The following is an 18,353-nucleotide window of genomic DNA, read 5'->3' on the forward strand; positions in this document are numbered from 1 at the left end:
AGAAGAAGAATGGCAGCACCTCAAAACAGCATGTGTAAAAACTACAGAACAGACATGCATCCAAGCCAGGTATGGAAATAAGATATACAAGGAAAACTAGTGGTGGAATGCAGGAAGTACAGCAAGTCATCAAAAGAAAGGAGATAGAAAAGACAGACCAAGCCAGGAAGGAATACAAGTTGGCTAACAAATAGGTTAAAAAAGTAATTTTAATAGCAAAGAACAGGGCATTAGGAGCACTCTACTAGCTTCTGGAAAGTGACTCAGTGGATGACACAAAGTAACTCTATCAGGTTGCAAGGCAAAGACAGAAAGATAAAGAAGATAGTCAGACACCCTTCATAAGGGATGCCAGCAACAACCTGCTCACCAGTCTGCAGGACATAAAAGACAGATTGAAGGAGTACGTCCATCAGCTTCTGAATGAAGAAAACCTCACAGAAGCTGTGCTTCCCCAGACAGAGTCCACAGTGAGAGATGAGGAGGAGCTTACCATAAAAGAAGTAACAACAGTACTAAGGAAAATGAAGTCAGGGAAGGCAGTAGGCTCAGATGAGGTCATAGCGGATATGATCAAGATGTTGGGTGAGATAGGGGGAAAATGGCTCCTGAGGCCACTCATAGCAGTATGGATAGAAAGGGGTATCCCAGATGATAGGAGAATAAACATACTAGTTTCAGTGGTCAAGGACAAAGGGGACATTCACAATTGTTGGTAGTATAGAAATATCAAGCTCTTATTACACTGTATAAAAGTTCTGGAGAGGGTGATTGATAAATATACAGAGCAGTAGAAAGTAAGGTGGGAAATCAGCAGTTTGGATTCAGATCAGGATGCAGTACACTCACTTGATGTTAGCAGTGAGAGAGGTAATTGAGAAGAAGCTAGAAATGAGGAAAGGGTCCAACTGGGCATTCCTAGACCTGGAGAAAGCATATGGCAAGGTCCCAAGAAAGCTGATTTGGGCAGTCCTGTGGTGGTTTGAAGTCCCAGAAACACTGGTGAAATTAATGCAAACTAGGTACAAGGACCCAGTGACTCAAGTATGAGCAGTGTTTGGTCTCACAGAGAGGTACCCAGTGGGAGTGGGTGTGTCAGGGTTCAGCTCTAAGCCCACTGCTGGTCATACTGATGATGGACTACATTATCAAACAGATCAGAGTGGACACATCAACAAAGCTGCCGTATGCAAACAATGTGGCATTGTAGGCACACTGAGCAAAACCTTCAGTAAAGGGTGGGAAAATGTATTGGAAAAACTGAAGGCACAAGGAATGAAAGTGAGTACAGATAAGACAATTGTAATGACAGCAAATGGGGGAAATCAGAAGAAACTGAAAACTGAGGTAGAAGTGAAACAGTGGAGCAGGTTAACAGCTTTAAGTATCTGAGAGGGGTGGTTGAGGAGAAGACAAGTCTGAATGAGAGGTCAAAGGTAGAATCAGTGAGGCTGCAGCCAACTGGAACAGAGTATCAGGGCTAGTGTATGACAAAAGAATGCCCAAGAAGTTGAAAAGTTGTTGTGTCTTTCGGCTTTTCCCAGTTAGGGGTCGCTAATGATTGGCAGTAGATTGTTTACGTGCCAAGTTGCCAGCCCTGATGCACAACCTTCAACGAAGGTACGCCCATTCACGCATGTTTCCATGCAGAAGACGGTCTAGCTGAGAATCGAACCGGACAGCGTCTTACTGTGAGGCGACAATGCTACCGCAGCACCACCTGAAAAGTAAGGTGTACAAAACAATGGTGTGACCAGTACTATTGTAGGGTACAGAATCCTGGGCAGTAAAGACAGAGCAGCTGAGGAAGCTAAAGGTGATGGAGATGAAGTGCCTGACACAGGATGCACACTATGGGACAGATGAAGAAATGAGGCAATAGCAGCACAAGCCAAAGTAGCTTCAATTACAGAAAATATCAAAAAGAGCAGATTAAAGTAGTTCAGAAACATGCAGGAAAGCAGAAGACAATACGGTGAAGAAGATTTGGGACAGACAGGAAAAAGGTAAGAGGAAATCATAGGATCATAGGAAGTTACTAGGCTACTAGCCCTGAGGCCGTTATAAGCCTAGCCAAGAGTTTAGCCCATGTTTAGCCAAGTCAGCACCCAATGCCCCAGTCCAGCAGGGTCACACGTGGAATCCCAGGGGTGTATTTTCTGTTTCCCATCCAGTTATCCAGGTTGCGCTTAAAAAGGAATAACGAGGTACTCTGCTTGATGTGGAGATGCAGTCTATTCCACAGATGGGGAAATCTATGGGGCACAAATCTGTCCCACAACAACTCCTATTGATGTCACAGACCAGGTTGATGTCACGCGTGTGGATTACTCAAGTGGAGCTTGACTTCGGATATGCCGCAGTCCCATCAAGGCGGGGTCTGAGATTGCTTTGTTATGCCAGACAGAGGTCACCTCTGAGGAGTCTATATGAAACTGAGAAGAGGGACAGAGTTTTTAGCCTGTCAGTGTAAGATAGATGTTTGAGGCCCTGGATTCTCCTGGTGACGAACCTCTGTGGTCTCTCCAGCTACTGCATATGCTTTGCGAGGTACATGCTGAAAGGGGAGTTGTACAAAATAATGGGCCTTATAAGGGAAGAATACAGGGATATTATGACCTCCTTGTCCCTGGATGCGATACCCTTACTTATAAGGTGGGCCATGTAGAAAGCTTTCTGTACAATGAAAGCAACATGGTGGTCAAAAGTCAGGTTGGTGTCAACCTGAATGCCCAAATCTCTCACAACTGATTGCATGCTTAGGATGTTGTTATTGATATGATAATTTGTGGGGACATCACTCTCCCCAAAGAGGATGATTACGCATTTTATAGTATTCAGCTTGGAGCCATGTTTGTGGCACCAGTCATTTGTTTGGGTGAGACCCTCTTGGAGAATTTTACTAGGGGAACTAATAACAACACCCAGCTTGGAATCATCTGCAGACATTGCCAACCATAGCCCATAGGTTTTGGTCTGTACCTCAGAAAAGTATATCCCAAATAACAGAAGCCGCAAGACCAATCCCTGGAGTATGCCACTCATTACAGGTCTACTATTTGAGGTGGCTTCCTCTATTTTGACTAGGTGGGTTCTATCAGTGAACCTAAGGTTAATGATTATGGCAACTTAAAAGTGGGAAATTCTGATGGCACAGAAATACTGTCCACCCTGGAAATGAGGGTGTCCAAAAAAGAGATGGATGGATTGTGTGAGAGAAGACCTGTGACAGTCAGGCATGAGTGTTGAAGAAGGCAGAAGAGTGGCATTGAATAGTGAGAGATAGTGAAATGTGACACAACAGCCTGACCCAATGTAGGAAATGGAAAACGGGGGTTGATGATGATGATGAAGGATTTTCCACAAGTGATTTCAGCAACATAATGTGTTTCCTTCCCTTATGTATAATCCGTGTTACTATTCACTTGGTGCATGTCATCTCATAACCCAAGGAGCTCATTTTACATCTCTTAAGTGATGAGGGTAGCAGCTGCATGTGCTTGTATCACTGTCATGCACATCCACAGTGGTTAATGCAGCCAAATCATATTGTTCATAGAGGGATAGCAGCACCTAATCCCTCCATACACATCTGTCATCTCTGGTGGGTATGTATACATCTGAGATAATGTGCATTTCTGATACTGTGTGCGCTAGGGACAGAGGTGGAGTCCTTGAGGGACTCATAGGAAGACGATATCTGGTATGCCATGGTTAAGAAAATGCCAAAAACACCACTCCACGAACCAACTCACCACAGAAAGAAAAAAACACACTGAGCAACTGGAGAAATGGTCACCATCCACTTTTACTGTGTTCCTAGTACTTTGGCATCAAGCCTTCCAGGGAATAATCATGCACAAGAATGGTATAATTTATATACATTTCACTACATTCATTATTCAATTCAATTATACAATAATTGATCAATTAATCAGTGAGTCAAGAAAATTAAAATCTAAAGTGCATCCTGAGCAGTAAAGTGCTTCAGAAACATTCAAAGTACATCAAAACATATAAAGTGCAACCCCTTACATTCCTATTACATTTAACATTATAATTTAAGAAGTTAATACAAAAGCACTTATACATCTCTAGATTAACAAATACTAAAATATTTTGCCCTACAATGGTTGAGCAATTAATCAATGAGTCAAGAAAATTTAAATCTAAAGTGCATCCTGAGCAATTAAAATGCTTCAGAAACATTTAAAGTGCATCAAAAAACTTTTAAAATGCAACCCCTTACATTCCTATTGCATTTAACTTAATAGTTTAAGAAGCTCATGCCAATGCACCTATACATCTTTAGTTTAACAAATGCTTAAATATTTTACCCTACACATATAAATCATTCATCCTATATATCTCTGCATTTATAAAATAATGCATACTAAAACATTTCATCCTATACATGTAAATCTAACTCCATATTAAGCCCATGGAGCTACAAAGTTTCAAAATTAATAATATATATACTTTCCATCCTTAACAAAATGCACCCATATTCCATGCCCTGTACTGTATAAGATTTGTTTAAAACAGAAAAAAATAAACTGCTAGTGTTACCATTGTGAACAGCATGGAAATGCTGGACCACAGGACTATTGAGCCTAACTGCCTTACATCCCCCAAATGCTCCATAATTGTTCTTTTCACCATTCTTCTGGTTTGGCCTGTATACCACTTTGCAGGTAGGCAATCACATCCAAAGGTATAAACAGCCCCAGTGGTACTGCAATTGTAAAATCCCAGGGCAATGCACTTCCTTCCATTAATCAAAGTATCTGAAATGTTCTTGACTTTGTCACACACCTTGCACCTTCCACATCTAAAGGTGCCTACTGTGTTAGAACCAGTTTCCATCCTACTTACCCTACTGTTCAATAATTCATTCAGGTTGTGAAATCTACTATGAGAAAAAGCAACCCTGCCCTTGAAAATGTTGCCCACTTCCTCATCCTGCTGTATAATAGGCCAAATCCTGTGCGCTAATGCCTTCAATGTAGCTGAAAAAGGCGAACATTTATTAACAAAAATATATCATCCTTGCCCACTTTATAATAATCTCCATGCCCATGATATATTGCATGACTACATACTCTTCAACCAGCAATTTGCTTTCTCACTTTTTCCTCAGCCCTATTTAACACCTGGCTAGAATACCCTCTCTTCGCCAACTTGCATCTAACAGTGTTAAATTCCCCATCCAATGCGGTTCTGTCATGAACATCGTCACTAATGCGCTTGAATTCTCCATAAAGGAGAGAATCAAGTAAATGTTCTGGATGCAGGCTGTCTGCACTCAAAAAGTTATTAGCCGCTGTTTCCTTATAAAATGCTTTAAAAGACACTAGCTTGTCTTTAGCCACAAAGAACTCCAAATCTAGAAACTGCATCTTCTGTCTATGAATTTGATAGGATACTGTGATGCCATACTGATTCTGATTTAGTTACAACAGGAACTGTTCAAAAAGACTAATCTCCCCTATAAAAAACAGATCATTAATATAGCATTTGAAAACTATAACATTTTCCAAAAAATATGTATTGCTATAAACACAGCTCTCCTCAAAAAAAAAAAAAACATAAAAATGATGGCATAAGATGGGGCAAAAGATGCCCCCATAGCAGTTCCTGTTCTCTGTAGAAAAAAAAATGTCCTCAAAATTAAATACATTGTGTGTCAGTGCAGACTCCAACAGCTGTAAAATATAACTTGTTCCGGGACCTTCCCCCAATAGTCTGGCTACTGCTTACAGACACCACCGATGAGAAATATTGGTATACAAGGACTTAACTTCAACAGTTGCAAAAAAAAAAAATCCTCTTGCCACTCAGTACCTCCCAAAGTGTCTGTGAGCTCTTTACCATTTCTAATGTGTGAAGGGACTTGTTTCAAATGCTCTTTCAACTGTGCATCCAGAAAAATGCCAGTATTCTGGAGATATCCCCCCACCCCTGACACTATGGATCTCCCAGGGGGATTTGTTAAATCCTTGTGTGCCTTGGGAATGGCATAAAACTTAGCCATTCTAGGATATTTTACATGTAACTTTTTGACATTAGTGGTGGAAAAATATCCCAGTCTCTCTCCTTTTTCAAGTAATTCCAGCAACAAGTCATTATATGCATCCAGAACATTTGACTGCACCTGTTCATAAACACCAACTTCCTGCAACAATTCCTTCACCGTATTGTATTTCACTCTAGACATTATTACCCAATTATGATCAATGAATTTAATAATATTTTATTTTTATTCATATATTAAATATGTTTTGTTTACATTTTTATGATATATTTAACACAGTTATTTATATATTTTTCACAAAAATTAACTAAAATTAAGTGAGTTTTATTTGATTGTGATTATTAATGTTTACAGATGTTGCACAAAGGATCTAAATTTATATATATATGTATTCAAATGATTTTTTATTTTTTATTCAAGGGGGTATGTGAAAATGAGCTATTTCCCTTTTAGGTTCTTGTATTGGGATTAATTGGTGGTTTAAATGTATTGTTTCTATTGGTTTATTATTCATTAGGGTGGGTATTTAAACAGATGAATGAGTTTGTTCTTTATTCTGAAGAAGTCTTGTGTGCAGACGAAACCTAGGTCAATGTGGTATTGTGTTTTCCATTGAATAAAGTGTCTTTAATGGATTGGAGACTGTATCCCAGCATGTTCTTTTGGATTGTTGGAACTGGTTACCAGTTCATTTTTTTGTTTGGTTACGTAGAGGTATGGAATCCAATTCTGATATTTTGGAGCTGCTTCAACAAATCAATCAACAGCTTATTGAGCATACGGCTCAAATAAAGTCTTTAGCTGTAAAACAGGATCAAAATCCAGGTATTAACACTATGTTTGGGGCATTTGGTAGTTTAGGAATTCCTTTAACCCAACCTACTCAGCATGGAGAAGTAAGTGTTGCCCAACCTGAGAATGTAAGTGGATCTACGGACTCAAACTCCAATATGAGCACTGAGGTTCATAGAAAGTGTGAGCAGTGGAGGCATTATAGTTTTAATTTCAATTCTGAATTTAATACAACAATAAATAACAATGAGCTGGGTAACTTGACGTTTGGGGATCGTTTAAGGCAATTTGAGGCCAAATTGTTCAGTTTAAAGAAAGTACAAATTGAGAATGGGTACCTAATAAGAAACATTGAGTTGGGGTTGGTTCCTCGTGGTTTGCACCTATGGAGGTATCCAAATGGAGTGGAACAGAATGAACCTATGCTCAATGAAGTGCACCAGTTATTTGACCAAACTGGTGTACAGTTGATGAAAATTATGGTTAAATATAACAACGTGAAAATTGATGAATATCCTCATGAGTTGGAACTTATTAATGACTTTCTTACCAAGGACCTCCTTTTCAAACAGAGCATCACCAATTATAATAATGTTATAACCAGTGTCAATCAACAGTATAATGTGGTTTTCGAAAGGAAACTAAAGAAAATAAAATGGGACACTGGTGAATATTCGCAAGAAAAGGTGTATCCCTTTTCGAAAGGGAACAGGCGTAGCAGTGAAACATCTGATAGAACCAGTCAGAGTGATGACGTGGTGACACGAAGGGAAGTGAGTTATAATCAGAAAAGGCGAGAGGAGATCCCTTTAGGTGAGGAACCCCGAAGTTCGGAGAGGTTACGGCAAAAGGGGAAAAGTCAATCATGGAGAACAGAGGACAGTATGTGTTATGACCAGCAAGGAGCCCGTCCGAAGAGATGAAATTATCAGCAGAAGGATGCCAATGTATATGAAGTGAAATAGCATTTAATTTGCAGGACTTTTTCCCCCACAAGTAAGTGCTGTAAGTGATGGCTTAATGAATAATATGGGTCAGTGTGAAAGCCTTTGCGATGAAAGCGAGGGCTGGCTTGGAGCTGAAGAGCAGGGGAACAGTATTTTTAGTTCTAGTTTTGGCATGATTTCTACATGTGAACTGCAACAGGTTTGGGACATTGTTCCTGGGGTTCCCTTGACTCATATTCAAGATGAAGTGACTGTAAAAAGTGTCGGTAACGGGCTTGGCTATTGTGAAGAGTTAAGTAGGAATGACGGTGGTTTTATGATTAGGCAAAATGTGTCCATGACTGTGTTAAAATCAAGGGATTCAAAAGTTTCCTGTTCTGAGCAAACTCATGCTGTTGATGTTAATAGTGATATAAACCTTATGAATAGTATTCCCAGTTTTAATGTTTTTTCTTCAAGTGAACTGCAACAAGTTTGGGACAATGTTTCTTTGGTTCCCTTGACTTGTATTCAAGGTGAAGTGACTGTTCAAAGTGTTGGTAATGGGCTTGGTCATTGTGATGTATTAAATATGAATGATAATGGTTTTGCGATGGGGCAAAATGCGGGGGATTTAAAAGTTCCCGGTTTTGAGCAAACACATGTTATAGATATTAATAGTGATATGGATTTCATGAATTTAAGTGTTTATTCATATGAACATAATGATGAGATTGATATGTTTGTGCAAACCTGCAATGACAAGGGTATAAATAATATTTTTTTTAATGGAATATTGTTGGTGGGGATTTGGTTGATTCTATCAGTTATATTGATATTATTGGTGATGACACTATGTGCTCTGAGCTGAATGCTGAACATTTAAATGTAAACAGATCCGCTTAGGCAACCGCTACTTTGCATGCTTTATTGTAATAAATGCATTTTATTACAATAAAGCTTGCGAAGTAGCGGTTGCCTAAGCGGATCTGTTTGCAGTTATAGTTCATGGTTTTTATAGTTGTTTGTGGTTTTGTTCCGCTATGGCAAATAACTCTCTAGACAACACGCCTGGGATTTTTAGGGACATGCATGAAGATGAGAGCGGTTCTATGCATGATTTAAGTGTCTTGGTACAACTTCTCTCACAAAAATTGGATTATAAGAATGAGAAGTTGGATGCGGTGATGGCAGAACAACAAAAGTTTAAACATCAGGACCGAATGGTCGCAACAACGTTGGGACAATAGAGGCAAGAAGAGCAGAGGTATATCTCCCCTTATTCTGTTGAACAAGTGGGACAAGGCGATATCACACCAGGTCAACGGACAGTACAAACAAGTTTAGTTCAGCGTACAATTGCAGGTACTTCTTTGGGACAAGCACAAAATATGTATAGGGCTGACACAGCTCTTAATAATAATCTCAATGGACGGCCCGCTGTTGAAGACAGAAGTGAGCCAATAACTACTAATGGGCCCTCAAATGGGATTCAACAAAATGAGACACCCACTTCAAACAGATTAGCAATACATTTGCAAGACTGGTTGTTGGGATCTATAGGCTTGTGGGAAGATAATATTTCTAACAATAATATAGTTCAAGAAAATGATTTGGAGAAACCAGTTTCTGAATTTTTGTCCCTTCTAGATTCGAAAATGCTGAAATATAAAAAACTCAGCTTGGAAATCGAATATCTTCAGGAATGCCTGAAACAGGAAATAGTCCCAAATGGAGTCAGAAGTTGGAGATTTCCTACGAGCTTGATACCTGGTTCAGTTTTCCATCAGGACCTAATCAAGCTATTTAATCAGCATGGGCTGCAATTGCTACAAGTAATGATTAAACATTATGCAACAATAATGCAAGAATTGCAACCTGACATTGAAGTTATAGATAAACAAATTAATGAACACACTGATTTTACAAGATACAAGTATGATTATCAATGCTGTTTTCAAAGTACTGAACAGCATTTGCATAAAATAAGAGCTACTAAGATCAAGAAACTGCAAAGAGATCAAGCACAATATAAAGCAGGGACAGCGTACCCCATACCACCAAAGACACAGATTCAGTCTAACTACCAGTCTTTCAATTTTAGAGAAACTGTGGAAACAGCTGATACAAATCATGCAGTTCCACCACCAGTTAACCCACAGCAACCTGCAGTACATGCCAACACTAATAGAGACGGTACACAAGAAGATAATTTAAGGAGGAGTGATAGAATAAAAGAACGGAATAACAACAACAATAGGAATAATAATAACAATAATGAGAAAAGCAATAATCAACAAGCATCTACCTCTCACTTAAGGCAGGGTTTTCAATGACGGAATCAGAGAAAGCAATGAAACAGGAGGAAGAATCACAACCACAAGAGGTAACATACCATGGTGAATCAAAATCGTTGGTACTAGTTAAAAATACACAACAGGACTTCATAATTTACAATATTTCTTCTTTTACTGTCACAGAAGAATTAGCTAACACTTTAGCGAATGGTTTAATCTTTGTACCAACTAATAAGATGAATAGAGCTCAAACGATTTGTGACGTCGAATTTTTCGTCAGAAAGTTGAATCTTAGACAACTTCTAGGAGAGCATAGTCTGACAGATAACCCCTTGAGAGTGGCTAGTTGTTATAATCCTCCCTTGCATTTCACACTTCACACATTTGAGAAAATGTATGAAATAGATTTGCGACAATTGGACCAACAAAAGAAGAATTATGTACATAATTTATCCAAAGATGAGAGAGACAACATTCATCTGTTAACATCAGCTAATGTAAGAATTATGAACCCGGACAAGGGAGAGGGGCTAGTAATTATGGACAGACTGGATTATAATAACAAGATCAAAGACCTCCTGATTACAGATTCGTATGAACAATCATCACTCAATGAATATAACAGGTCTAATCAATTCATCAAGAGTTACTTGAATGAATTGCTCATTGAGGCAAGGATTGATTCACATGTATTCAACTACCTTATGATGGAAGTTCCAAAAGTACCAATGATCTTTGGAGTCCCTTAAAGTCCACAAAGATATTAATAATCCACCATTCAGACCAATAGTAGATGGGAGGAGATCCTCTACATACGCTTGGGCTAAGTATGTGGATGGGATCCTCAAGAAATATGTTTCACAAGATGAGTGGATAGTAAAAGACTCATGGGACTTCTTGGAAAAAATAAATAATATCATTTACCAACAACATAATAATTTCATTACAGTGGATGTGAAAGATCTCTATTCTAGTATCCCTCACCAACAAGGCATGGATTGGGTATTAGCAAATATGCACCAGAAAAATGCAGAACCAAATGAAATAGCTTTGGTAGGAGACCTTTTAGACATAATTTTGTCTTCTAACTTCATCCTCTTTGAAAACCAATTTTACAAACAAATGAAAGGAGTTGCGATGGGTTCCCTGTGTGGATCTACCTACACTAATCTAGTAATGTCCTATTGGGAGAAAAATTATGTATTCAATGACGATTTTCTCAAAGCCACAATAACGTTTTACGCTAGATTCATAGATGATATCTTTATAATTTTTCAAGGGGACAAAAAACAGGCATCAGAAATCGTAGAGATGTTCAATAAAAGCACAGAATTTTTAGGATTTACTTATATATACAATAAAGAATCTATATCGTATTTGGATGTAAAGTTGAGTAAGAATAGATCACAAGAGGCATATGAAGCAAGCATTTTTAGAAAACCTACCTATTCTAACAAATTCTTGCATTTTCGTAGCGCACATCCTTTACATCAGAAGAAGTCTGTGGTCAAAGGGCAGCTCGTTCGAGCTGCACGGATGATTACCACAGACGAGAACTTTGACCAGGAATGTTCAAATCTGAAACAAATGTTTCTCAATAGACAATATCCTCATTATTTTCTGGACCCCATAGTGGAAGAAATTAGGATAAAAAGATCAAATGGTTATTTTAAACCTATATTAAAGAAAACACATCACAATTTCTTATCAGATGGAACTCATCTCCAGCTTATAACAAGAGAATGGTCTAACACTGAAAATTACAACTTGGCCTGTATATTATGATTTTCCTTGGATTTTGCTAGTATCAAAGAAATTATTTTGAAGAATTGGAACATACTTAATGAAGATCACTCATTAATATCTAAATTAGGCTCAGAGCCTAAGGTTACATGGAAGAAAGGTTCTAACTTCAAAGACATATTTCAAAAGCATAATTATAGCAATTTGACAACTTTCTTTAGAGGAATGGGACAATGTAGCAATTGCCCATATTGCCATTATATGATTTCAGGCATAACAGCATGCATCAATGGAACTAAAATTCACACTAAGGGTAAATACAACTGCAATTCCAAAGGGGTCATTTATGTGGCAGTTTGCCAGGCTTGCCCATCTTTTTACATAGGCAAGACGGAGCGAAGGCTAAGAGATAGAGTTTACGAACATTTAAGAAGTATCAATCTGCATAAGGAAGATAATGCCTTAGTGAGGCATCTTATGGAACATCCTGAACATAAATTTTGCTTTAAAGTAATCCATCAAATCAAGCAAGACATCCGAGAGGGGCCATTTAATTTATTATTGGAAAAAAGCAAATTATTATGGCAGATCAGACTTAATGTCTTTATTTATCCAGGCCTTAATGAGAAATGTTCACTAATGTGTCTTTTAAAATTAAGAAGCTTAGAGAGGTAATTGATAGGTAATTTTATGTAAAAATGGTATAATAGTAATTTGAATAATCAATTGGTAGAATTATCTGTTTATGTTTATATATATAATATATAAATATAAATAAAAAATAAAAAAAATAAAAAACAAATATAAGAAATCATTTTTTAATAATTCCTAGATAATTTAATTTCTATAACCTTCCTTATTGTCTGGAATAGAAATACATAATAATAACAACAAAAAAAATAATTGTAACAATCCTATGGCCTCTGCAACTCATTAAATTCAATAAATAATAATTTTAGATAAATAATAATTTTAATTATTAACATACAAATAAGTAATTAATTTATTTTTAAGGCAAAATAATTTTAACGTATTGGCTTTTTATATATACTTTTCAATTTTTTATGATTTAATAATTGCATATGTTGAGTTGTAATCGAGCCATATCGTAGTTATGATTCAAAAGGATCACAACTTATTATTTAATAAACAAAAGGGTTTATTATTTTATTTCAGAGATTTATGCACATCATTCATCCATTCAAAATGGAACGCTTTCATTTATAAATCATTCATTTAATTTTTTAACTTTCTGGTTATAATTTATCATGTTATATTATATTTACTTTTCAACATGCAAATGTGGGCACTTAAAAAAAAATTTTATTACAATAAAGCGTGCGAAGTAGCGGTTGCCTAAGCAGATCTGTTTGCAGTTATAGTTTGTGGTTTTTATAGTAGAACATTTAAATGTGTTAAGAAATCCTGTGATAGTCACAAATAGTTCAGGTGATTATAAAATTGATAATTATTCAAAAACAGTATGTACTACAGAGCAGGTGAATTGTTTATCAAAGGGACTTACTTTTGTCCCAGGTAGAAAAGGTGATTTAGCAGAACTATTGATTGATTTAAAAATGTTTATTAGAAAAATGAATTTGAAATTATGTTTTTTGAACTCAAGCCAAGAAAAACAACCATTAGTAAAACCGAATAAATTCAATCCACCTATGAACCAAATTATAGCAAGTTTTGAAAGAGCTTGTGAATTGGATAATAGGGTTTTTTTTATAAAAAACTTGGATTATTACAGGAAAAAACATGTTAATATGCCAGATGATGAAATTAGGGTATTAAGTGAAATAATAAATAATCGTGAAATACGTATTATGAAGCCTGACAAGGGCAATGGTTTGGTGATTGTGGATAAAAATGATTATGTTCATGCTATGTTGAGCATGTTTGAAGATGATTCTTATGAGGACAGTAGTTTAAATCAAATTAATATAGCGCACATGAAGTTAGATTTATTGATGGAAGATATGCTGTTTCAAGGACAGATTGCGGAGACTGATTATAAATTTCTTAATAATCCCAAGCGTGTAGTTAGTAATATTTTCGGAATCCCTAAAATACATAAAAGACTTGATAATGTGAAATTTAGGCCAACTGTGGATGGGAAGCGAAGTAAAACTTGCTTTATGAGTAAGTATTTGGACCATCATTTACGGAAAGGTATTAAAAATTTGGCTACATAACTAAGGATTACTGGGACTTTTTGGATAAATTAAACAATATTATTATCACAGCAAAAACTCTTTTGTTAACTGTGGATGTATGCAATTTATTCTCCGTAATATCACATGAAGTGGGACTTGTTTGGTTTGAAGTGCGGTTATTAAAAACTGGGATATACGAACAGGATGAAATTATGTTTTTGTCACTTTAATGGAAGCAGTGCTAGTTAATAATTTTTTGTATTTTGAGGGGCACTATTATAAGCAAAAAACAGGTGTCGCTCTGGATGCGGCATGTGTTCCAATATATGCCAGTTATATAATGGCATATTGGGAACAGGAATTTGTATTTAATAGCCCTTTTCAGGTACATATACAAAAATATACTAGATTCTTGGATGATATTTTTGTGGTTTGGAGTGGAGGGGTTAATGAAATGGAAGCCTTTTTGAAATACACTAATAGTACTGTACCTTTTTTTAAGTATGCCCATGAATTTAGTTCTGACAGGATTACATATTTGGATGTTAATATAGTAGTGGACAAAGAGGAAAAAGTTTAATTTCTACCATACATAGAAAAAATACATTTTCAAATTCCTATTTAGATTTTAGTAGTTGGCACCCTCACCACCAGAAAAAGTCGATAATAAAGGGGCAGATGGTGAGGGCAGCCAGGATGGTTAATTGAGAACAGGAATTTTATAGGGAATTGGATTTTATGGTAGATATGTTCATCAAAAGAGGTTATCCTAAAACCTTATGTGGGGAAGTGAGAGATGAGGTAGTACAGAAAAGGACACAGGGAATATATAGTCCCATATTGAATTTAAAAAGATTAGCACAGGATGATTTTAAGGATGGGAGAGAATGTAAATTCTAAGAACGCTGAAAAGAATAGAGATGTGATGCGTCTTGCAGTGACCTATAATATGGAGGCAGAATGGTTAGCACAAATGATGTTTAAAAACTGGAACATTTTAAAATTAGATAGAGAAGTAGAAAAAAGAATGGGGGGGGGTCTCCTTAAAATAGTATATAGAAGGGATAGGTCCTTCAAAGAAATTCTGCAGCATGGACAAGGTAGTAAATTGGGTGTTGCAGGTAGACCAATTGGCAATTTTAAATGTGGGAGATGTAAAACCTGTAGGTTTATTTTGGAAACGGGGCCCAGTTTTAGGATCAATATGTACAATATTTTTGCTAATGGTCATTTTAACTGTCAGATGCAAAATATAGTATATATATAGCTAAGTGTGATCTATGCCGGGCATTTTATGTAGGGAAAATGTCAAGATGGTTTAGGGAAAGAATTAAGGAACACATATTGGATATACAGCATTCCAAAAGTACTAACGCTTTACCAAGACATGTGTGTGAATTTCCTGGACATCAGTTTAAGTTTTGTGTAATACAACAAGTGAGATTTGACCCACAAGGTAGAACATTAGATGTACATTTGGATATAGATGAACTTAAATGGCAGTTAAGACTGGATGCAAACCATTTTCCAGGTATTAATGATGCCATCAGTATAGCACCTATTTTAAAACTAAAACATATTTTAGGTAGATGATTTTTTAATGAATTTAATAATATTTTATTTTTATTCATATATTAAATATATTTTGTTTACATTTTTATGATATATTTAACAAGGTTATTTATATATTTTTCACAAAAATTAACTAAAATTAAGTGAGTTTTATTTGACTGTGATTATTAATGTTTGCAGATGTTGCACAAAGGATCTAAATTTATATATATGTATTTGAATGATTTTTGATTTTTTTATTCAAGGGGGTTATGTGAAAATGAGCTATTTCACTTTTAAGTTCTTGTATTGAGATTAATTGGTGGTTTAAATGTATTGTTTCTATTGGTTTATTATTCATTAGGGTGGATATTTAAACAGATGAATGAGTTTGTTCTTTGTTCTGAAGTCTTGTGTACAGACGAAATTGGATTGGAGACTGTATCCCAGCATGTTCTTTTGGATTGTTGGAATTGGTTACCAGTTCATTTTGTTACCCCCTTATCTGTCTGTGCAAAAACATACTCAGGGATTTATGAAGCTTGCGCAAAGCACCGGAGTAGCATTGGCGATCTAGCACTAAATATGGCCTTTGAGCGATTCAGGTACGAGCTGTTTCCATGTGCACTACCAATGTATGCCAGAGCTGTGCAGCTCCTGGCACATGTATGCTAATTACCCCATGTGCAGCAGTGTAGCATACAAATGAAGATATATAGCGATTCACAAAGAAGTGCAGGTATAGCGTAAGCATGAAGAAATGTAAACCAAAAAAAACTGTTTACATTTTGTCAAACATAAAATTGGAGCCATGAAAAAGGACCAAACTTATATATTATAATGTTAATATATGCCAGTGGCTAAATATATAGCCAATGGCATAAAAAAACATGCACAACATATAAAAAATAACATTTAATGTCATGGCCACACTAACGCAAATTAAAACAGCAGTGCATCTGTGTGCAAACAGGATCACAAGGAAAATATATTTCGATGTCATAAAACTGCAATGTAACACAATTCATGATATCCCCATAATAGTCAATGGCATGCATGCTACACCACAACCATGGTGCAAGGGTTGCTAAGGGTCTGTGACAGTGTTCTGTGTGGTAACTAAGAATTAGTAGTCAATGCCATGCAAATGAGTCAAGTAATACTGAATCGCAAACGCCCCGCCGGCATAAGGATGTACCACACGGTGTAGAGGTACAACACTGAGTAATGGCCTGGAGGTAAACATAACATCAAGAGAGAGGTGCGCCACCATAGCTGTAAGCACATTGGATCATTGCTAATCCAGGTTGCCTGTTGCTAAGCAATGCCGCAGGATAGGGGTGTGGAAGTAGCCATAGCTTTGCTTAGCTAAGAGCACACAAAGTAACCAAAAGTTCATGTGAACATGGATGAAAATGCGCTCGAAACCCGGTAAACGGCTGTGCGCGGCATGCACCACAGCTGAAACAGGAAGGATATGGGAAGGCAATAAGGAAATGCTGCAGCATGGTAATTGGAGTACAAATGAGTAATTAACACCTAGGAACACACAGTGGGCCATAGACAACAGCTAACAAGGCCGCTAGCAGCTACCTGCAGAACAGGAAAGGGGAGGTGCTGTACAGCAAAGAAAAGAGAACTGTCACAGCAGAACAAAGCAAACTTGCATTAGATCAGCTACATAACACATTTCCCAACACAATTCTGGGTTGTGAAAGTACAAAACTAGAAAGCCAGCCGCTGGATGCATGCCTGACAATGGGAGGGGAATCGGGTTGAAAACTGAAGTAAAGGGCAATAGATAAATCATGGCAGCCAAGTCAACACCAAGGGCCCCACAATAGTAGTATCTGCTGTAAAACCAATAATTAAGATACCCTGCAGCTGGAATAGCACAAATACACTCAATTACACCAGCATCATCCATTGCACAATAGTATAAGGTGTGAAAGCCCGACACGGACACTTGTGTATTCCCAGACACTCTGCACCATTGGTGTATACAGATGGGGAACTTTTAATATGTACATGTTGGGGGTCGCCATAGCTTTGATTCACCAGCATGGGTTGGAGACTGATGGTGGTATGGAGGATGATGCTGACAACCATCTCAGGCACCGGAGGAGGAGAAGAGTGTTCAGGCCCAGGGTAACCTACCAGGGGCTACATGATCTGGATATAGTAGAGCGTTATAGGATGGACAGGGACATCATACAACAACTTGTTGAGCTGTGCCAGCCATGCCTCAGAGCCAGAAGTAAGAGAGGGAAACCCATCCCAGTGGACACAAAGGTATGTGTAAGCTTGAGAATACTAGAAACAGGTACCTTCCATAGGCCAACTGGGGATATCATGGGGATCTCACAGGCATCAGCATCCAGGGTACTCCACCAGTTTCTGGATGCCATGTTACCACATGCCAATGAGAACATATACTTCCCCCGAACGCAGGAGGAGTTGGCCAGCAATATGCATCTCTTCCACAATGTGGCAGACTAACCAGAGGTAGTGTGTGCAATAAACTGCATGCACATACACATCAAGTCACCACCCGGTGAGCATGGTAGGCACTACATAAACTGCAAGGGATACCCCTCCATCAACTGCCAGGTTGTGTGCAATCTCCAGGGCATTATCATGGATGTGTGTGCTGGCAGCCCTGGAAGCTAACACGACTCCCACATCTGGCATGCCTCACAGCTGTATCAGGTATTTGCCAGGGGGACATCCCATGTGGCCACCTGGTGGGGGATGCTGGCTATGCACTGCAAACGTGGATGATGACTCCCACCAGAAATGCACACACAGCCATGCAAGAACACCATAATGAGGCACACGCAGAAACCAGAAT

The sequence above is a fragment of the Protopterus annectens genome, chromosome 5.part0 (assembly GCF_019279795.1).
Source record: "Protopterus annectens isolate FY-2018-M chromosome 5.part0, PAN1.0, whole genome shotgun sequence".
Taxonomy (NCBI): Eukaryota; Metazoa; Chordata; order Ceratodontiformes; family Protopteridae; genus Protopterus; species Protopterus annectens.